This window comes from Lasioglossum baleicum, unplaced genomic scaffold, assembly GCF_051020765.1.
Source record: "Lasioglossum baleicum unplaced genomic scaffold, iyLasBale1 scaffold0130, whole genome shotgun sequence".
Classification (NCBI taxonomy): domain Eukaryota; kingdom Metazoa; phylum Arthropoda; class Insecta; order Hymenoptera; family Halictidae; genus Lasioglossum; species Lasioglossum baleicum.
The window spans coordinates 276,881-300,033 of NW_027469190.1; the positions used below are offsets into that span (position 1 = coordinate 276,881).

General features: G+C 46.9%; 1 protein-coding gene across 1 annotated transcript in view; it reads right to left on the reverse strand.

The window, feature by feature from the left end:
* Nucleotides 1-23,153, reverse strand: part of LOC143220012 (uncharacterized) — a gene marked incomplete at its 3' end in the record, with an annotated part of 383,990 nt that overhangs the window by 276,874 nt on the left and 83,963 nt on the right. The gene's annotated exons all lie outside the window — the stretch shown is intronic.

Below are 23,153 nucleotides of genomic sequence, written 5' to 3' on the forward strand. Positions count from 1 at the left end.
TCGCCTTGAAAAGAGAGAGTTGAGAGAAGAAATATGTAACAAGGAAGAACACGTTTACAGGTCGATCTGTGAAGATGCCGGTTCAGAAGAATGGAAGAGAGCACAAGAGGACGACGGAGAAATTAATTTCATATTACAAAGAGTAATTGAGCAAAATAAGCCAGATTGGCAGGAAGTTTCTTCATTTTCCCCAGTGACAAAGTTTTACTGGAAGATTTGGGATTCTCTTGAAGTAAGAAAAGGTTTGCTTTTCCGGAGGTGGGAATCCACAGACGGGAAAGAAGCAGTTCTGTTATTAATCGTCCCTAGATGCAAAATCGAAGAAGTGTTACGGGAGTGTCATAACGCCCCATGGGGAGGACATTTCGGAATTCGCAAAACACTTGCTAAGATTCGGCAAAGGTTTTTCTGGCCTGATCATCGTCGGGAAGTTGAGGAATGGTGCCGTCGTTGTGATAGCTGTGTGGCGAAGAAGGGCCCTAGAGAGAAAGGGAAGGGCGCTTTGAAGATTTACAATGTTGGAGCCCCTTTTGAACGAATTGCACTGGATATTGTAGGACCTCTACCAAAATCTACGACCGGAAACAAATATGCCCTTGTCGTCGTAGATTATTTCTCGAAGTGGCCGGAAGTGGTTCCGCTTCCGAATCAAAGAGCAACAACCATAGCGAAGACCCTTTTAACGGATATAATAAGCCGTCATGGTGTACCACTGGAACTGCATTCAGATCAGGGTCGGAATTTCGAATCTAATGTTTTCAAGGAATTGATGAGGATGCTTGGAATTAAAAAGACAAGGACGACGCCCCTACATCCCCAATAGGATGGACTCGTTGAAAGGATGATTCGAACTTTATTGCAATATCTAACACAGTTTGTTTCAGAACATCAAAAAGACTGGGATGAATGGATACCGACGTTCCTTCTAGCATATCGGACGTCTCAACATGAGGTAACCAGAAATACTCCGGCAATGGTTCTCATGGGTCGAGAATTACGACTTCCTTTAGATCTCCTGAGAGGAAGTAACTACGCTTCTGAGAAGAAGGAAGAAGGAACTTACATCGAAGAAACGAGGGCTAAGATCTTGAAAATCCATGATTTTGTGCGTCAACGGATGAAGATTAGTAGTGACAAAATGAAGTCTTGGTACGATGTTCACGCGAATTCAGTTTCATTTAAAACGGGAGACAAGGTATGGTTATTCAATCCACGGCGTACAAGAGGCCGGTGTCCGAAACTCCAATCTGACTGGGAAGGACCGTATGTAATAAAGGATCGGTTAAATGAATTAATCTTTCGTATAATTCGCTCACCTAAAGCGAAGCCAAAGATTGTTCATGTAAATAGACTCGCACGTTACAATGCTTGAATTTATGAGGCAAAGGAAAGGAACTTCGACACTTTTCGCCTAAGAAGAGGACGTTTCATCAAAAGAAGACGGGGGTAACTTTGTTCTGGTACCCGAGAAGACATCAAGAAAGGAGTATTCAAGGTACAAGAGTCAAGAGGAGTGGCGAGGATTGGGCGGAGTAGCTTCATTAAAGAATTATTAATCCCTCCTATCAACGTCCTGCTCAGGGTTTTTGGGTGGTTTTTCCCCTGAGACAGAGGACAAATGTCGGGACGTTTACTGTCTGACTGAGGCCACCAGGGTAAATCACTTAAGTTTTCGGTTATTGACTTTTCAGACAGTGGTTGACATGTCAGGGAGCTGTCATTCTGACGTGAAAAGGTTAACGACTACGTATTGAAGATGCTGTTTAATTAGAAGCGTGAAGGTTGATACATCTACAGAGGTGAACCTAGTCGCGGACGGGACGCCCGCTTTCTTCGAAGGGGGGAGTAATGTTACGATGAAGTTGCCTTTTTCCTGTGATATTCTGAAGTTATCACAGAGATCGAGTGAAGTCGCCTGTCAGATCGATATTGCGGTATCCGGACAACGAGTTTGTTGATAAGAAGAAGAGAGATGTTAGATCCTCTCGAGTGATTGAGACGAAAGCACACATTATCGATTGTTCTCCTTCTATTGTACATTTAATAAAGTTATAGTTTCGTTTATTATTATTATGTGTTCTCCGGCAAGACCACGCCGAAGCCTTCGCAACACGTACTACATCCGGACGGACCTCCTCCAACCCAGGAGGCAGGTGAGGATGCCCGTCCCAGGGGGACGAGTAATTTTCAAAATGGGCAGAAACGGGATTCTGTTCGCCCGGTACAAACCGGGATAAAAAGATTATATAGCAGGGTGGTGTGTCCGTGAACGGTAAAATGTTCCTATTAGTAAATAAGACAGCGTCTGGCAATAAACAGTAAGTGCAGCGTACCCCTTTTACCTGTCGTAACCGTAACCCGAAGTAACGTACCCCGGCAGGGAAAAGTCTCGCGCCCCAACGTAAGAGGGGGATGTAACGAATATAACAGAGGCGCGAGACTCTTCTCTCTCCGGCCCGCGAATCCCGCGAGATGGCCGCCGCGAGCGCACGCGGCTTCTCGCAAGTACCGCAACGCCGACCAGGGAACCCGCAGCCGCGACCGCGAGAGGGCCACCGCGAGCACCCGCGGGCTCTAGCGAGAACCGCGGCGACGGCCGCGAGATGGCCACCGCGGACTCGCGCTTTCTCGCGGGAGAAACTGTACGCGCGGGGATATAAATACGCGCCGCGGACCCAGAGAGGATCAGTCGGGTTCTCCGATCTAGTGGAACGATCGCTACTAGTGGCTACTCCACGAACGCTTTCTGACACAGCGACCGAGAATCAGGCTTCCTGTCCGCTTACCGCCGACTCCGTTCCGAGATCCCTTGTGGCCGACGCCCTTGGGAATCCTTCCGACCTGACGAGACGTATTCGTGGCCGACGCCCCTATACTCTTGCACTCCGATCCTCGTGGCCGACGCCCTTGGATATCCTCCGACCGAGTGAACCGTGTCTGTGGCCGACGCCTTTTCACGCTCACACCTCCAGTCCCCGTGGCTGACGCCCAGGGACCTCCCTCACCGCTAGTACCCCTCTTGTGGCTGACGCCTTCGCAGGGTGTACTCTCCTCGTGGCCGACGCCCTTGGAGCGCATCTCCCGCTACCTCGACGCTTGTGGCTGACGCCTTTGACTAGAGGTAGATCCATCTCTCTCTCTCTCTCGATCTTTCGATCACCGTCACCAGCATCGTCGCTTTCTCTGCTCCGCGGAGCCATATCTAGGATAGGGTCACCGGACCAACCGCCGCGATTAGCTTAGGGTCACCGCGACCACCGTCCGCGTTTCCGCCGCGTTAACTGTACGATAGCCCAGCGTGGGCCAGTTTGTTCACTAGAAGTAAGTTGCGAGCGTCGGACCTTCGGGTCATCCAAATCTCGCCGCGTTAACTGTACGATAGCCCAGCGTGGGCACCTTTGTTGTTAGAAGTAAGGAGGACGATAATAAACATTGTTTATTTGACCACACCTGGTGTATCTCATTCGTGGCCGAAGAACTCTCGACGACCGACTGTGCCGGCATTATCTCCCGAGCTATATCCGTTACAAGTTTGTTTAATACTCAAGTAAACAACGTAATAGATGCTGCATTGACAATGTATATGCTCCTGCTAGTTCGCTGTTTGCTTACTTTTTCCATAAGAGCCCTAAATCTCTTCATATTCATGAAAATGAAAGCTCTTTATAATTTACGAAAATTCGTCAGCTGCAACGCTGCAGAATAATGAAAATTACGCGTCGTAATCGTAAAAGAACGTCTTTTGAAGCAAACAGCGCGCTAGATTGATCTTTCATCTAGCGATTTTGACTACTAAAAACCCCCGTCTTTGCATTATCGAGATCTCAGAAGGCCTTTCCCTGACCCTTGCAACCTCTCGTACGTATACGTGGTCTAGCGGTGTGTGAGTGTACCAACACATTCACGCGCGAGTGTCGTCTGCTAGGAGACGGCCCCCTTAAGGCTGCACATCAGCTAGTAGGTGAGAGAGAGAACCACCGCGAGAGCTGTCTATCCTCTTCGCACTCATTGGGGAATTAATAAAAACCGATAGAAATAGTATAAATACTTATTTTTTCGAAATTTCAAGTAACAGGAGCACTGTAGGGGACCCTCCCCGAGGACCCTACTATAATAAATTTTTGGTAAAGGGCATACCACCCCCACAGGATGGAATTTTAGATAGTTTTAGCCCAGAAATACATACAAGAATAGGCAGAACCGGCTATAAGAGCACAGGGGAAGCACCCAGAACACTAAAGGGATATAACCCTTAGAGACTGAATAGAGAAAGGATTAAAAAAATTTTTTTTATCCCGGATTTGGAAAAATATAAATTGGTAAGGGGTCGGGGGGAAAAAGGAAATTTTTAAAAATTTGTTTTAGACCCCCCGAGTGGGTACTCTCTCGAGAGGGTACCCAAAATGGAGTAACCCCCCAATAAGAAAAAGTAGGGTTAGGTATAACTACAAGCGAGAAAAAAAGTAAAACGCCAGGAAATTCAGTGCCAATACCACTAATAGCGTGCGAGAGGGCTAGCGAAGGCCAATAGAATTAGAATAAATAAAAACAAACAAGTTTATAAAAATAGAGCAAAATGTAAAACGTGAGAGAGAAAAAAGAGATTTAAACAATTAGGACATTTCTTTACTGTAGGAAGCATTAGATAATAAACAAAGAAGGAAACTTTTGCTAAAGGGTTCGGTCCTGCAACTAGACATAGTTGCGCTGCGGGTGCGCCCATAGGAAATTTCGGTAGGACGAAATGAGTGGGGAGACCGAAAATCGATACGTTCCGTCGATGCGGATCCGCGGATCACTGTCGCGCTGATTATCGAGTTAGACAGTTGTCACAATTTCCGAGTCTCGTTACGAATAGTAATCTCGAGTTCCGTCGAACCGAACTGTACGCGTCGCGGGTGGTTTCTCCGGGTTAGAGTCCGTGTGACTAAGGGACGAGAGCGAAGGCGGAAGTTCCGGCCTTCTCTAAGAAATTCGGCGTACCTCGCTCCGTCACGGTAAGTCGATTAAGTGATCCCCGGTTCGTTAATTCGTGTTGGCTCCATAATTAGTGCGAGGACGAGACAAGAGTGTATCGTCCTCGATCATATGGTGTTTGCCGAGGCATTCAAGCCTCGTGCTTTGTGCTCGCGTTCTTTCCGAGAACGCTTTGAGTCCGGTAGAGTAGTCTCCCCTTCGAATATTCGGAAGTCTTCCTCGAGAAGCCGCGTCGGAAAAGAATAGCTCGATCACAGCGAATTCGGTAACGCGGCGTAAATCGCGATCGTCAATCTCGCGACGGTCCGTAGGAATCGCGCCGTTCACCAGCGCTTCGTGAATTCTCGTCTCTCGAGAGACTCGCACTGTTCTGTAGTACCGTACTTCCGTAATTCGCGAAATCTCGACTGACGCGCTCCGCGATCGAACAACTATCGCCAAAGTGTACAAGGAGCGCGGGCTCCCGGGTCCGCCCACCTGTAATTTTACGTTTGACAACGAATAAATCAATTCGAGTCCGAACTGTCGAGTTTATTTCCGACCTGCGAGATCCGTCCTGCCGTGAGGGCTGTCCCCGTTAGCCTCTGTGTTCGAACTCCTGGCTGTCCGTGTCGTCTAATTTCGTCTGTGATAACGAGAACATTCGAAGCTCGTGTTCGACTTCCTCGAACACGAGCCGTTGGTGTTACTTTGTGTGGTACTTCGGAGTACCTGGCGCCCGAACAATAATTTCGTGTGTTTCTCGAGTCTTCTCGTCAATCGCCTTTGTCCCGAGAGGACCGTGTCCGCGCACGGCCCGTCCTCAGCGGCTGTAAATTCTCGGGTGTTGACCGTTTTCGCCGGCCAGAAAACCGTGCGGAAAAGGGACAATGTCACAACGCAAACGGGAAATACTGTCGTTTCTCTTCTCGCGGCAAAATCTAAAGTAGCTCCGCTCAAGTCCTTATCCATTCCGCGACTTGAGCTGTACGGAGATTTGCTTCTAGCTCGTTTGATGACATTCATCCGAACGTCGTTCTGAGAAATTCACTGTGAGGTGTATAGCTGGACCGATTCCACGATCAGCCTCGCCTGGATAAGTCAACCAGCGTCTCGCTGGAAGACGTTTGTTGCAAACAGCGTTGCGGACATTCAGCAACTCGTGCCACAATGTCAATCGCATCACGTGCCGTCCGAGGAAAATCCCGCCGATTGTGCCTCGCGCGGAATGAGTGTCCCGCAATTTTTGAACCACTCATTATCGATTAAGCGGACGATATTACTCGCGTCGTTACTGTTAAGACCGCCAATTCGGAATACAAACTTCCGATTGTAAAACTCTGTTTTCATCCCGTTGACATCAATGAGGAACTCTCGCGCGAAACCGATAATGTACCCGAACCGTAAATCCGCTAAATGATAGCAGTGAGAGAATGTTCCTCGCACCATTACATTGTTTAAACGCGTCCATGTGTGTCAGGGCGGGCAGTTTCATTCGTGCAATTTAAATTAACGCGTCGAATGATTGTATCTGTTCAGGAATCAGAGCCGAAATTGGGAAGGTATCAAAGCATCTCAGCCAATCGCTATCCGATTATGGGACTGCCCTTGCTGGGACGCACCTGTTATCTCTCCCAAAAATCCGACTATTGTAGACCAGCCACCTCGATTTCAAATCTTCTTACAAGGTTGTATCAGCCACCGGAATCACCCGATTCCTCAACAGTATCGAAAGCGTTTCTTTGTTATTGGATGCGTACATCCAAGGCGGACGGTATGTTTAGTATTCGAACTCCCCGCTAAATGTAATTCCGCGAACGTTGTTACAAGATTCGGCGTCGCGAGATCGCTACGCGACCCGATGACGAAAATTGTGTGTCGACCGCTCATCTCCATAATATTTGGATTATTGTCTTTGACACAGCGAACTACGACTCATTATATCGAGACACATCGTAAGAAACACACGCGCTTATCGCTTCTACGCTTTATTCTCGTGTTACGTCCCGTGTCGGAAATGGTCCGACAGAATGAAGCTGGACGGGCGGGGACGTAACCGAGTAATTTATTAAGACGATCTTAGATCCACGTGGCGCGTAACGTCCACGTCTGATCAGGGACCCGATACCGGTGTCTGTTGTTGAAAAGGCGAAGAGGGGAATAAATGCTAACCGAGACGGACGTCGCCCGTCGTGAACACCGCGTATAAATAACACACGACGCGGTGGTAGTGACGGTTCCCAGTGGTTGAAGTGTCACTATGAGGGTGTGTGCAACTCGTCCGAACGCGTGGGTTTGCTTGCTTCGTAACTGAAAGTTTGATAGAAGGACATTAGTGTTCTCTCAGTACCGAGCACCCTCTGGGCTCAGACGTACACGACTGAAACACCAATTTAGGGTTAGAGGAACGAATATAGGGAGTCTGAGGAATATGAGGAATAGATCGAATTCGAACAACCCGATGAAACACAACACGCACACACACTTTCGCGATCACTACAACCGGTCACTGGGAACAGCACTTTTAATGATAGCGGTAACTCCAATCGGCGCGACGTGGCATAGATGATATGGAGAACCAAGGAGAATGCTAAATGAAGGTGGAAAGAATAGGTTTAGAAGAACAGAGTATAATTGCCAAAAATAGATATACAACAATAATTTGCGAGCAGAACATGGTGACGGCTTGCGAGCAAGCTCGAACGAAATATATATGACACAACAATATATGTAAAAACACAAGAAAGATGCGAGCAAACTCGGACAAAAGATATAGCACAGAATAATGTTTGTAAATATACAATAATAATGTGAGCGAGCTCGAATGGCAAAGTAGTACAAATTGATATTTGTGAATGTATAATAATGGTTTACGAGCAAGCTCGTACAAAACAAAATAGCACAGAATAATAATCAATAATTCACGAGCAAACTCGTACAAAACAAAATAGCACATAATAATAATTATAAATTTATAATGATAGTGCGAGCGAGCTCGTACAAAACAAAATAGCACAGAATAATAATTATACATTTATAATGATAGTGCGAGCGAGCTCGTACAAAACAAAATAGCACAGAATAATAGTAATGGTTTACGTTTTATATATATATTGTGACGTTGCAAATCGTGCGACGTCACTTCTCCGTGAATTACGGTTACCAAAGTAACCGAAAAACGGGACTGAGCCGCCCTCTCACGAGACATGATACGGAATCACAGGATTCGAGAGCGTTCCCCGAGGAAATCCCATATTTATCGATCGCCGATGATTGACATCTGTCGTACGCGCCGAGAACGGCCAAGTTACAGGGCCGTAGTACGGGCACGAGAAACGTACTCCGACCGACCGAAGTTGCCCGAGGAGCAGATACAGTACCAGACGACCCTACAAAAAAAGAACTGGCCGATATTGAGGAAGCCCCGTGCACGGGCAATTACGATTTGGACCGAGAGCACACGGGAAATCAACCCGGAGGCGTCGGAGGGACAGGAGCTTACATCGAACAGCTGGTTATCATGACCTTTCGTGATCCCGACGTCGCCTCCTCGCGCCAAAGCTCCGGCGTGGGTGGTGCGATCGCAGCCAAAAGGAGGAGAACCTCCGATACGATTATTCGCGTTATGGTCTGGGGCCCAAGGACCTTATTAGGGACGATCCTGGTCGCTAGGATGTTGCATACGCGCCACGCGCCAATCGGGAAAATTCGGCAACGAGTCGGGAGGGGGAACGAGGATCGAGTCGCCGCGCGATCGAGAATCGATGAGACACTGTCGCGCTGGCTCACGGTACGTTCGCACGTTTAGATCACGCAGTTATCCGAACACGCCAATTTACATCGCCGATCCATCTTCGCGATTCCCGTCGCGTCGTAATCACAAGTGCTCGTGAGAGTTTCCCGCTGGGATTAATCGTGTATTCGGCGGCACCTACCTGCCCTGCAGCCGACTAGGGCCGCTTCCCGGAAGCCGTACCGGCGCAACCGAAAGAAAAGGCGAAACGGTAAGTCAGCCAGTGTTTCATCCGGTGTTCTCGCGAGGTGGCTCGACATTAATCGCGCGGGGCGGACGCTTCTCGTCTCGCCCTGGAATATTCGCGTATGCCGAGGTGCTAAGCGCCTCGTAATAGAGCCTCACGCCCGTCCGGGGCGTTTTGAGGTTAGGTTTCGGAGAGTTTTCCCCGGGTATTGCGAGTACGGAAGTTTCCTCGGAGGAGTCGCGTTTCGTGAGAATAATCTCTAAGTGTCTCGAATCCTGTATCGCGTCGATTACCGAAACGTAACTGTGCGTACCGTGCGTGTAATCTCGGACCGCCGCGACAGTCCTTTTCCGCGCCGCCCATCTGCGAGTCTCTCAATTCGCGGTCTTGCACGACGACTCCGACGCGTGTCAAAATTTGATACGACAACTGCGCAGCGAACCTCCATCAATCGCAATCTTGTATAAAGAGCGCGGGCTCTCGGGTCACGGCCACGAGACCGTAATTTTGTAATTACTGACCGATTAAACATCTCGAGCCCATATCGTCGTGAGTTATTTCGATATTCCTGTGAGCTCAGTCCTGCCGTGAGGATCACCCGAACGTTCCTGTGTCCGAATCCTGTGCCCCGCTTCGTGGTGCAATTCCCGTCCGCGTATTTCGAGGGTTCGACTTTCAGACCCGGCTTCTCTGGGTCCGGAGACAAAATCGCGTCTCGCGTGGCACTCTCCGTGCCTGTAAAGCCCGAGATTGATCCTTTTCACGGGCCTCTCAGCTCCGCGAAAAAGATCAACGTGACAATATATATATATATATTGTCACGTCGCTTTCTTAACTTTTCGTACAGATGGTCGAACGATGAATAGCGACACCGAGAATTTACAGGCGAGAGGCCGGGCCACGCTCGGCCGCGCGATGCGTGGTCCTCTCGGGACAAAATACGCTCACAGTTTCTTTATTCGATATTCAAACTTGATGAAATTCGGGCGCCAGACACCCGAAGGTGTCACACAAAGGAATCGTAATCTTAACACGAAAGAGGAACGCGGTTGGACCCGCGAGACTGTGACGTAGCAAACGAAACCTGAATATCTATCGCGAAGGCGCAGGGTTCTACGTCGGGAGAACACGAGACGTTCCCCGCGACGGGAAGGTTTTCACACAAGGAATAGACAACGTTTCGGATAACAAGATGTTTATTTGACGAAATGACTGAGCTGCCGACGATTCGGCAGCGATTACAAAAGTAGCCGGCGCGTATTATCGCGACTGATGGAAATCGCACGCGCTATGTCTCTCGCAATTTACTTATTCGCGAAGAATTCGGCAGCGATAAGAACTTCGCGACGCGGAAGGCCTCGAAGGCCGTTTTCCGACCGAACTCAGATGGAATTCGCGGTTTCTCTCGGACTTGCGTCGATCGAACAGAATTTACGACCGCGGATCGAACACGCGACGGCTTCACACCGTGGAACGAGTGCAGGTTAATCAGAATTAACGGCGGCAGCGATTCTATCACGAATCCGCGACTCCGCGTACGAACTGGCGTCGTACAACCGTCACAATGCGGCCACGCGGCCCCCGCTATCCGACCGGATTCGTATCACCAAAACGATATCCCTCACAATACAAGGGACTCGTACTTTGACACAGATCGTGTACACTGATATCGCCCGGCTTTTCTGCCGTTAATTCTCGCGACACGAATACCTAACCTCGCCGCGCTACCCGAGCCAACACGAAGTTCACGAATAATTAATATCGAAGCCTGATCGGCGCTTACCACAGGTAATTCGGCAACAGATGAACGGCAGCGAATCTCTATTTCCCTCGGTCTCAGCAGGCGCAAAATACAATAATTCTTAGCAATCGTTCAAAGAGACAACTGTTCGTTAACGATTCCAAAGACGCAGTGATCGTTCACGCGGTAGCTCGGGTACGCGGAAGCAGGGCGTCCCCCACTCTTCGATTCCACTTCCTTCGCGCAACGTCTCGACCTATCGCTAATGCGGAATTTCGCGTTGACGAATCCCAGGCGACGGCGTTCGGCTTCCGGCGTCTCACGGCATATCCAGCAGCGCTGTCTTCCGATTGGCCGCTTCCCGAGGAGACGATCGGCGTCAGCCAATCCGGTTGCGGTGCAGCTTCTTCCCGGACGAGGCGACGACAGGGTAGAGTGGTTGATCGTCTCTGCACCGGATGCCCTCGTCGGCGCCTCCAGGTTGACAGTCCTGGTCCTTGACGATCTCTCGTTATTTCCTTTCGGGGTCCTGCCTTTCGCCTGCCTCGAGGTGCTTATCCTCGAGGTTCGTTGCCTTTAAGTTGAAAGTAGAATGTCCGGATCCCCCCTGGGACCCGGATACGGTCCTGTAAACTTCCGTCGCGCAATTTGGCGCGACATTCAAAACATTAGAATACGCCTTTCTGGGTCTCACTCGTGCCCAGGGAGAGCGCTCGCAGCGGCCCTTATCGCGATGCTCGACCAGAGGGTGGCCCGGTCTTCCGTTAGGGAGGTTCGAGTGACGTAGCAATCTTGCCACGTCACAATATATACACGTAAGATACATATATATACATATCATCGTATATGATTTGAAACGATTTGAAATGATTTGCGGTTTGGCTATTTGAGAAGGATATATATACAAATACATATATGTATGTACAACGAGGATTTGCTCGTTCGAGCAAAGCCAACGCAACACGTTGGTACGACGTTACACTCGTTATATCATTACACGCGGATTCCTCGAGTTCCGGATTCGGCATTCTCTAAAGCACGATTATAAAACACAATTCTCGTTACGGAATGTTCAACCAAATAGTGCAGTTAACATAAACTAATTCTTGTTCTTTCGAAAGCTAATCGAAAAGTGTTGTGTTCTTTTGTGCTCGTTGCTCATTGTATATCCTCGACAGGATAGTCCCGGTTATCCTCCTGAAATTCTCTGCACAAGCATTTTGTATGTTGACGAGGCGAAAATTCTCACAGTATGAGAATGTTATCGATTGTAATAATAAGAGGTTATATAGTCATACAAGTGTAAACAACTCGGGAGTAGTACCCATGGGCGTAGTAGTAAACATAAACGGTCAAGACATTAACATTGAAATCGACACGGGCACGTATTACGTATGCTGCCGTGATATTGGAAAGAATTTATAATGAGTATTTTCTAAATTTCCACATTTTGAAAACTAATAAAGAGTTAAGGGCTTACAGTGGACAGTCTCTAAAGCCAATAGGTGAATTAGTTGATTTAATAGCCATTTTTAATAATTCTAATAAAATCGTAAAATGTTTTGTTTTGTCTGGTACAGGACCGGCGTTAATGGGGCGACAATGGCTAGAACAGTTTGGAGCATGGCCACTAACGATACCCAATTTAAAATTGCTCGAAATAAATAAATTGAATTATGACTTGCACGGCTATACAGGGTGGTCCACCTAAGTCAGGCCACCTAAATATTTCCTCTAATTGTGGGGGTACAAAAAATATTTTGTATGCTATTTGAATGGTTTGAAAAAACCATTCTATTGCAAAAAATGTTTTTTTTCTAGGGTAATTTTTTTCGGAGTTTACAAGGTTATCGATGTTTTTTTGCGTATAATTGTATAATTTTTATTATTGCATCGTGTAGCTGACGTAAAAATACGTTCAGTTATGTACATTACATGACCTTGAAATGACCTTTAAGTTCAAAAATTAAATGGAAACGAATAATTTATGTCCATGGACACTTTAGAGACGAAGACGTCGTTCGGGAATCTGTAAGAGTAAATAAACATGTTTACCATCACACTCTACGAATGACTTCTGACACCACAGAAGTCTGATCACTTTCAAATAGTTCGTCATTATATCGATATTATCCTTCACGATGAGTTACTCAAAGCAAGAGAAAATTAATATGATTCTGATTTATGGCAAAAGTAATCAGTGTTTAAGACAAGCTGTTCGATTGTACCGAGAGAAATTTCCTGAACGCAACTGTCCATCGCGTAGTACATATGGAATGGTGATTAAACATTTTTTCGAAAGTGGTAGTGTAAATACGAAGAAGCGTACGCGAACCCATAATGTTACAAACCAATTAAATACGAGATTTATTTTGGAAAAAGTTGCCGAAAATCCGCATGTTAGTACACGACAATTGGAACGAGTAACCGGTATTTCAAAAACAAGCATAATACGAATACTTCATGAACAAAAATTTTATCCGTATCATGTGTCTCTCCATCAGGATCTTCATGGACGTGATTTTCAAAATCGTCTGATATTTTGTCAGTGGGGTTTACAGCAATATGAAAACGATGAATCGTTTTTTGAGAGAATGTTGTTTACCGACGAGACATCTTTCACCAATCATGGTCAATTAAATTTGAGAAACATGCATTATTGGTCATTGGAAAATCCACGATGGTTAAGACAAGTGGATAAGCAGAGACCTTGGAGCGTAAATGTCTGGTGCGGTATCTTGAATAACCAAATAATTGGTCCTTATTTTATAAATGGTACATTAAATGGACAAAAGTATGTAACATTCTTGCAAGATGAGCTACAGATGCTTTTAGATGATGTACCATTAGACATTCGTGGAAGAATGTGGTATCAGCACGATGGTTGTCCGGCCCATTCTACACGTCTTGTAAGACAAATTCTAGATACAAAATTCCCAAGTTCTTGGATTGGACGTACTGGACGTGTACCGTGACCAGCGCGGTCACCAGATCTCACGCCTATGGATTATTTCTTATGGGGACATTTGAAAGAAGTAGTTTATTGTGAACAACCAACAACTCCAGAGAACATGAAAGACAGAATAATAACAGCTTGTGCTGAAATTAATCCCACAACATTTAAAAGGGCCAGAGGGTCTCTTATTCAACGTTTCAAAAAATGTATCGATGTGGAGGGACACCATTTCGAGCAGCTATTACAATGACAGTTTGAAAAATAGGTTCGTGAAAATGTATTACAAATTTTATAATGGGGTTTCGTGATGGTAAACATGTTTATTTACTCTTACAGATTCCCGAACGACGTCTTCGTCTCTAAAGTGTCGATGGACATAAATTATTCGTTTCCATTTAATTTTTGAACTTAAAGGTCATTTCAAGGTCATGTAATGTACATAACTGAACGTATTTTTACGTCAGCTACACGATGCAATAATAAAAATTATACAATTATACGCAAAAAAACATCGATAACCTTGTAAACTCCGAAAAAAATTACCCTAGAAAAAAAACATTTTTTGCAATAGAATGGTTTTTTCAAACCATTCAAATAGCATACAAAATATTTTTTGTACCCCCACAATTAGAGGAAATATTTAGGTGGCCTGACTTAGGTGGACCACCCTGTATAACGAGAGAGTATAAAATTTTGTTCGATAACTCACCGGGTATGTACAATAAAAGTGCTACCCAAAATTCATTTGAGAGAAAATACGAGACCCGTCGCACTGAAATGCCGTTATGTCGCTCATGCTTTAAAGCCTATGATGGAGGAAGAGATTACAAAATTAGTAAATTTAGGACATTTACAGCCGGTAGACGTCGCGGAATGGGCTACGCCTATCGTTCCCGTATTGAAGGGAAACGGAGAAGTTCGAATTTGCGGCAACTTCAAATTAACTTTGAACCCGCATATAATTATACAGGGTGTCTCAAAATTACCTCCGGAGCCGAAAATGGGAGGTTCCTGAGATCATTTCAAGCGACATTTTCCTTTGAAAAAATGTCGTCCGCAGCTTCGTTAACGAGTTATTAACGAAAAACACGGACCAATCAGAGCGCGAGCTAGACGCGTGCAGCCCGGCGCGCCGGCATCCGAGTGTCGGTGGCACGCCGCGATGTCGCAACGAACAAAAGTTTCTCGATGATGTGAATCCTCGCCAATTTCGATAAGCTTTGAATATGTTGTCAATACCATGATTCTGAACAACATTTCCCTTTACAGTTTCTGTCGATCGGCTTTAGTTTACGATATTATTGTAAAAATTTGTAATTGTAAATCGATCGATGTACTATTTCCTATCCGATTTCGATAAGCTTTGGATATGTTGTCAATACCATGATTCTGAACAACATTTCCCTTTATAGTTTCTGTCGATCGGCTTTAGTTTACGATATTATTGTAAAAATTTGTAATTGTAAATCGATCGATGTACTATTTCCTATCCGATTTCGATAAGCTTTGGATATGTTGTCAATACCATGATTCTGAACAACATTTCCCTTTACAGTTTCTGTCGATCGGCTTTAGTTTACGATATTATTGTAAAAATTTGTAATTGTAAATCGATCGATGTACCATATCCTATCCGATTTCGATAAGCTTTGGATATGTTGTCAATACCATGATTCTGAACAACATTTCCCTTTACGGTTTTTGTCGGTCGGCTTTAGTTTACGATATTATTGTAAAAATTTGTAATTGTAAATCGATCGATGTACCATATCCTATCCGATTTCGATAAGCTTTGGATATGTTGTCAATACCATGATTCTGAACAACATTTCCCTTTACGGTTTTTGTCGGTCGGCTTTAGTTTACGATATTATTGTAAAAATTTGTAATTGTAAATCGATCGATGTACATACTATCTACTCGCCGATTTCGATGAGCTTTATTTCAAAGGAAAAAGATATTTAAAACATCGAATTTATAACATATTTCAAAGTCATCGAAATCGGTGAGGACCCACATCATCGGCAACTTTACCCGAACGATAGAAGAAGCACAAACCTATTGAATTAAAAACTCACTTATTCAGCCGTAAATCCATTTGACTACCACATACAACAACCACCACCCTTTCACATAATTGTTGAACTCGTAGCACAGTTTTATAACTCATATCGATGCTCTTCGCGATGCCGCGCGAAACTGTGCTCTCGCAGCGTACAATGTATTCGATGAAGGCGTCGTTTAAAACAAATGAAATCGTTCCCAAGGAGATATTGATTTTTCGAGAATCATATGATTCTCTAAAACACCGATTTTTGACGAACGAACGATGCCATGGACGAGATATCTCGTGTATCCTTATTACTGATATAACGTGCTATTATCCATCCACAGCATCGTTTCTTCGACATCGCGGAAACGAGATATCTCGTCGATTGTAGTTCCTGTGCGGCTGTGAAAAGGACTGATTAAAAATTTTATAAAAAAAAATTAAACCGACTTCGAAAATATTAGAAAGTGTAACAGACCTGCACCGGGCAGGCCTGTCACTAGTAGAACCGCGTACCAAGTCGCGCCGAATAGGACCGAACAGTGCCGAACGAAACCGAACCGAACCGTCGCGCATCACCGATACGCGCCCCGCGCCGCGCGATCACCGCGCAACGAAACGTACACCGATGGAAACCAGTCGAAGGATTTTCCCACGCGCGTGAGAAACACCGTGAGCATATTCGCGAATTACCGCACCGCACCACCGCCCGAGCCAACGATCGAACAGCTATAAAAGCTGCCACACAACCGAGAGGACTCTTCTAATCTGAGACGTGACTCAGAGCACATCGGTCCCGACACTATCCTCTGTAAGTATTCCTATCGGTGACGAACTACGTTCCACCGGACAGAACACGGCGTACCGCCATTCTGATAATTCTTATTCCTGTTCCATGGGAGCACTCCGCCGGTGACGAACTACGTTCCGCCGAAGCAGAGCACGGCGTACCGCCACTCTGAAAGCCAAGGTGTACCACCAGCTAACTCGTCAAGGCGTACCGCCAAGAAGAACGAACGACAAGCACGATGTACCATCACTCGTCGCCGTAGAACCGCCCGAGAGGATTATGACGCACGGTGAACCACCACGTCGAATGTCCGACCGACCTGACTCGGGCAGGGAATTCCCTACCGTCCAAGCTATCCGCCTTCCCCGTCACGAAACGATTCCGCGACGCGTCCGAGAAAGTTACGCGTCTCTGTACCTGAAGATCGCGATCACCGAGTCATTGTTCGCGAAGACTGAAATCCGGAAAGCCGCGTTCGCGAACTCGCCGGCAAAGAGCAGTCAGTGAAATCGCGGGTGTCGTTATTTTCAACCCGCGTACCACGTCCAGTTCCCCATCGACATTTTTCCTCTCGTTAACATCGAACTCTGGATCGGCGAGCTATAACGACAGAGGAAGTCTACGACGTAAAAAGGAAGACACCGGAGGAAACCAGGATGTTACAAAAGTATGAAATAATTTCCATTTAATTTATGTGAATACACACGAACTTAAATACAATACAATCTTTTCTAAGGCGGCGCAAAATTGAACATTTTCGACACTGGAAATTACGAAACGGAACGCGTGACTGTGGGTGAGTGCACACACCGCTAGGCCACGTATACGTACGCGAGGACTGCAAGGGTCCGGGATTAGACTTCTGATTTCTCAATAATGCAAAGACGGGGTTTTTTAATAGTCAAAATCGCTAGACGAAAGATCAATCTAGGATGCGATCATTCTCAAACGTCCTATTTTTACGTTTACGAGCAATGGTGTTGCAGTATTCGGCTGCATGTTGTCCGTCGAAGAGGCTAGAACGCTGCTCAGTGGGACTTCCGTTCGCAGAAATCGCACGACCTGAAGATGTCCGTTCCGTCTGTGAGCGAGTCTCGCGACGTAAATCAAGTTCAATAAAGTGCAGTGTTTCAACATTAAAGGATTACCAGTTCTTTATATTCTCCTCATTCCCCTCAGTAAACTTGTACTCTCTGTAAACTCGTAGTGCGTGTGTATGATATTGTAAATAGTGCTAGAGTGTTTATTCCATTGTATTAAGTACGGTGTTATGTACAATTATAGTGCAGGATAAGGATTTGTGGATATGTGTGAGAAGAATTTAAAAGTGAAAGGGCATTGACCCCTTCTCCTGGATAATTCCATAGGGCGGATATTAGAAATGCCCTTGTGTCTTTTAGCGAGTAGGTAGGTTCAATGTTGTCCAACGATTTTTTAAACATTTTCACCTCGCTGGAGCCCCAAATGAGAACCAAGGTATGCATGCGTTTGTCACTTGATACGAAACTGTCGCGCGCCTGTGTGACGTACGCAATGTGCTCCGCTGTTGAATTTTGCCGCTTTTTGGGCAGATTTTCAACTGTTAATAACTTGTGACGGTTACATCCTTACCGGCGCGAAACTATTTCCACTCGCGACCACCGCCGGAACCCCGCGCCCGCCGCGCCGACAAGCAAGCCGCGAAACCGCGAGCGCGACTCGCGGCCGCGAGAGAGCCGCCGCGCCGGACCGGTTTCTCACGAGAGAAACTGAGCGCGCTCGGGGATAATTACCCCGAGCAATCAACGGTAGGGCAAGTCAGTGCACCACCGTCTACCGACCAGTAGTCCTCCGTGACGAGAACCGACCGACACCGTGTGCCAGACTTTGGAAGCGAGAGTGAGTGAGCGAATGAGTGAGCGACTACCTAATCCTGCGATCATACCTCCACCCGACCAACCGTCCTTCCTGGCCCAAGTGGTGAAATACCGACGGGAGTCCCTCCACCTCAGTGGGGAAACGCCGAGTTGGAACAACCCCGGCCCGAGTGGTGAAATACTGACGGGAGTCCCTCCACCTCAGTGGCGAAACGCCGAGCAGGTACCAATCCAACCCCAGTGGCGAAAGCCGAGTGGGAATCCACCGCTACGCCGCTAACGCCGAGCTACAGCGCCTCCGCTACACCGAGCAAGCGCTATTCCCGGCCGTAGACAGCAACGTAGGTCCACCTTGGCTCTTCGAGGTTCCGCGACCTTGGACCGCCGACTGACGCGGCAACACCTTCCAACACACCGAGTAACCGTCACAAACTTAATAACGAGGCCGAAATCGCAATTTTTTTATTCTTCATTTTCGTCTTATATTATCGTCGAGAACCACCCCTTAAATTTTCTCCCACCTGTAGCTAAACACCCTGTATATAGAATGGGCAGTGTGAACGGTGGATAGAAGGATTTTAGCGAATGGAAGGAGATACTTTGAAGTGAGGAAGTAGTGAGGGAGAGTAGGTGGTAGAGTGGACAAGGGGCGGTTGAGGGAATATAGAGTGTAGGGTAGGGAGTGAGTGGGTGAAGAAGAAAATTAAGTGGAAGTTAAGTGAGGTTAAGGTTGGGAGTGAGCGCGTATTTAGGGGGAATAGGTGGCGTAAAGGTAGAGATAAGTGACATTAATAACATCTGGCGGAGAGAGGAGGAAGTATATAGGACGCGCGAAAATTCAAAGTAGGAGAGGATCAAGAGAAGTGAAGGATAGACGGGAAAAGCCACAGGGGGACAAGAAGATGGAGAGAGGAATAATTGGGGAAGGGTGGGGAGTGAAGAAACCGGAGGGAAAAGAGGAGGGAGACAGACGGAGGGGGGGTTGAGTAGGGAGAGGAAAGGGAGCTATGGGAATATAGAAGATATGTTGGGTATGAGAAGAACGAAGGAGAGAGGTATGGACGAGGAGACAGGGGGGGAGGAGGGAGAAATATTTAAAAAAGGTAAATTAACGGAAAGAACGCCAGAAAAGTTTGGAATAGGGAAATGGGAGTTAGAAAGAATGTTGAAGGAGATGAGAGAGGGAATGAGAAAAGATATTGGGGAGGATATAAAGAAGCTAGGGAAGGAGATGGAGGAGGGTAGAGAAGAACTGGCAAGACAGGTGGGTGAGATGAGAGATAGTTGGGATAGGGAAAGGGCGGAACTGCTGGGGAAGATAGAAGTGCTAGAAAAGAAGGTAGAAAAGTTAGAATTAAAAGGGAAAGAGAGAGAAGGGACAGGGGGAAACGAGGAAGGGAGGAAAGAGATGGAGAGGAAAGTGAGAGGGAATTAGTAATAAGAATAGACAAAAGGGAGAGGGAAGAAAGAATATTATAGTAAAGGGGGTAAAGGTGGAAGGAGGGGAGGAAAAAAGAGTGATAGAAGAGTTATGGACGAGATTAGGGGTTAGGGATAAAGTAGAAGAAATAAGAAGGGTGGGAAGGGATGATAGGGAGGGGAGAAGTATGTTGCTGGTGAAGATGGAGAGTAATGATAGCGCAGAAGGAATTAAAAGGTAGACATGAAAGAATAGAGGACGATATGACTACAGAAGAAAGAAGGACAAGATGGAAAATAGAAAGGGAAGCGGAAAGGGAGAGAAGGGAGGGAAAAAGAGTACCAATAGGATACATGAGGATGTGGGTAAACAATAGAATGAGAAGATGGGATGAAATAGAAGAGAAATGGTTTGAGGAACAGGGAAACGAATAAGGAGGGGTACAAAACAGGGAGAAAAAGCGGAAGAATATGTAGAGAGAAAAGTAGAAGGAAAGATAGGAGAGAATAGGAAATTATACAAGGGTGCATTTTGGAATGTGGCGGGTGTAAAAAATTAAAGATAGGGAGTTCTGGGAGGCAATCAAGGAATGGGATGTAGTTATAATGAGTGAAACTTGGGTAGACAGAAAGGACTGCGATATAGTGAGACGAATGGCGACGAAAGGGTATATTTGGGAAGTGCAATATGCAGTGAGGCGATGGAAGAAAGGAAGAGCGATGGGAGGGATGATAGTGGGAGTAAGGGAACGTATTAGAATGGAGAAAGATGAGAAGGAGGGGGGGGGAAGAGGGAATAGTAGCGCGGAAAATATGGTTAGGGAAGGATGAATGGAAAATAGTAGGAATATATGTGAATAAGGACTTTGAGAGGAAGGTAGAAAGCCTGAGGAAGTGGATGGAAGAAAAGGAAAGAGGGTCATAGTTGGTGGAGATTTCAACGCTAGGACGGGTACACAAGGGGGGAGAATACCAGAAGAGGGGGAAAGTGAAGAAGAAGTTAGATCGAAGGATAAGAAAGTAAATAAAGAGGGAAGAAGACTATGTGAGCTTTTGGGAGAGTTGGGGTGGGAAATAATGAATGGGGATATGAAAGGAGATGAAGAGGGAGAATTCACATATTTAGGAAATGGGGAATCAGTGATAGACTATACAGGGTGTCCCAAAACTCCTTCAAGTCCGGGAAATGGGAGGTTCCTTAGGTCATTTGAAGCAACATTTTCCTTTGCATAAATCGCGTCCGCGGCTTTTCTAAGGAGTTATTAACGAAAAACACGGACCAATCAGAGCGCGACCTAAACGCGAGTTGGCACAGTCGACCAATAGACAGTTGGCGCGCTGGGCCGACTGTGCTAACTAGCGTCTAGGTCGCGCTCGGATTGGTGAGACTGGTCTGTGTTTTTCGTTAATAACTCCTAAACAAAGCCGCGGTGGCCATTTTTGCAAAGGAAAATGTCGCTTCAAATGACCTCAGGAACCTCCTGCAACGAGGCCATACCTCGTCGCGAGCGTCGCGGAAATAGGAGCGACCGACTGCGACCTATATTTATAAACATCAGCGACACGAGCACGCGCCAATCACCGTCGCGACCAGGCGCGCGCCAATCAGAGAGCGCCGCGGCCGCTCGACCGAGAGCGGCACTCTCCATGGTCCGCGCTCTCGTGCGCTATATTATTCGCGCCGGAATACCGAAGCGACGGAGTCCGCCTGGAACCACTCCCGTGCACACCGGATCGTACGAGCCCTTTTCAGAGCTATACATCCGTCCAGAACGCAGGCTGGAAGCACGAGTTCCAGGAAACGACTCCCCACCGTGTCCCCGACTCTCGGAGATCGCCGTGCCATCGCCTTGGCTGGACCGGACCCGTCGTGTCGGTGTGGTGGGCACGAATACCCTTAGGTGCCTCTAAGGTGCGTGCATCTGTAACCCGTCGCTCAGGTGCTTCTGTGTGAGGGTTGCGGCACCACTCGGCTCTCCGACCGTCCAGCACGGAGCGACCGGCCTCCGGCCCCGTCCGTGGGTCGAACCTCCGCGGTTTAACGTCGCGATTTGGTGTGGCGGCGGCGGATACGAACCTCTCAGGTGCCTCTGAGATACGTATGAACCGTGGTTTGTCCCTCAGGTGCTCCTGGGGGAAAACCGCGGCGCCTACGCTGCGTCGGGCCGTGACCTCCGACCGTATCCTGTCACCTCCCACCTCCCAGCGCAACTCCGAAACGACCCCGCGAGGTCCCGCGCCGTCCGATACTGCGTTCCGGACCGCCGAACGTTCGGAACCATTACCGCGAAAGCATTCGCCGCGTACCGGTTAATTACTAATCGCTCTTGACCGCCTGATCGCTTTTATAATTATCGTCGGATTATCTTTTCTGTTCATTACTAGACCAGGGACGCCGAACCAGCTAGCGAATAGTCGTAGGCTCCATCCGCCGTCATCGCGGTTATCATAATATATTTTGTTACGCGGCCGGATTCGCCGGCCTGCACGAAGGATCATCTATTTATGTTATACGTTCTTTCTCTAATACTCGCAGTGCGAGAATAAAGTTCTGTTTTACCCGATTTCGCCTTCACTTCATTAATTTACCCGTCAGAACCCTGGTCGACTCCTGAGCTACGGGGCATCGCGAAATCGGAACATTACACTCCCATTTCCCGGACTTGAAGGAGTTTTGGGACACCCTGTATAATAGGTAATGGGGAGACTAGGGAAAGAGTTGAAAGGATGGTGGTAGAGGGGAGAGTTGATTCGGATCATCAAGCAGTGGTAGTATGGATAGAGGGAGGGAAAGGGGAAGAGAGAAAAGATGGAGGGAAGGAAGGAGGGGGAGGAAGGGGAAAAGGGTGGTGGACGGAGGAAAGAAGGGAGGAATTTGCGGAGAAATTTGGGGATAGTGAAGGAAAGAGAAAGGAAATAAATGGAGAATGGGGAGAGATAAAAAGCAAAGTAGTGGGGGTGTTAGAAAAGATGGAGAAGAAGAAGGGGAGAAAGAAAGGAAAGGGATGATGGGACGAGGAATTTAGGGAGAAACAGAAAGAGGCTGAAGAGGAATTGACAAGATGGAGAAGAGAAGGGGGAAGTAGGGTAGAATATAGGAAGGCGAGAAATAAGCTAGGCGCGATATGTAAAGAGAAGAAGAGAAGGGAAAAAGAGAGGTGGGAAAAAGAAATAGAGGGGGTGAGAACAGAGGGAGAGGTATGGAAGATAGTCAATAGAGGGAGAAAGCGTAAGAAAAGAGCGAATGAGGAAATTGACATAGAGGAATGGGACAATTACTTTAGAGGTGTATTAGGGGGAGTTAACTGGTGGGGGTTAGAGGAGAAGAAGGGAGAAAGAGGAGGGAGGGGGAAGAGGAGGAATTAAGAAGAGAAGAAGTAGGGGCAGCAATAAAAAAGATGAAAG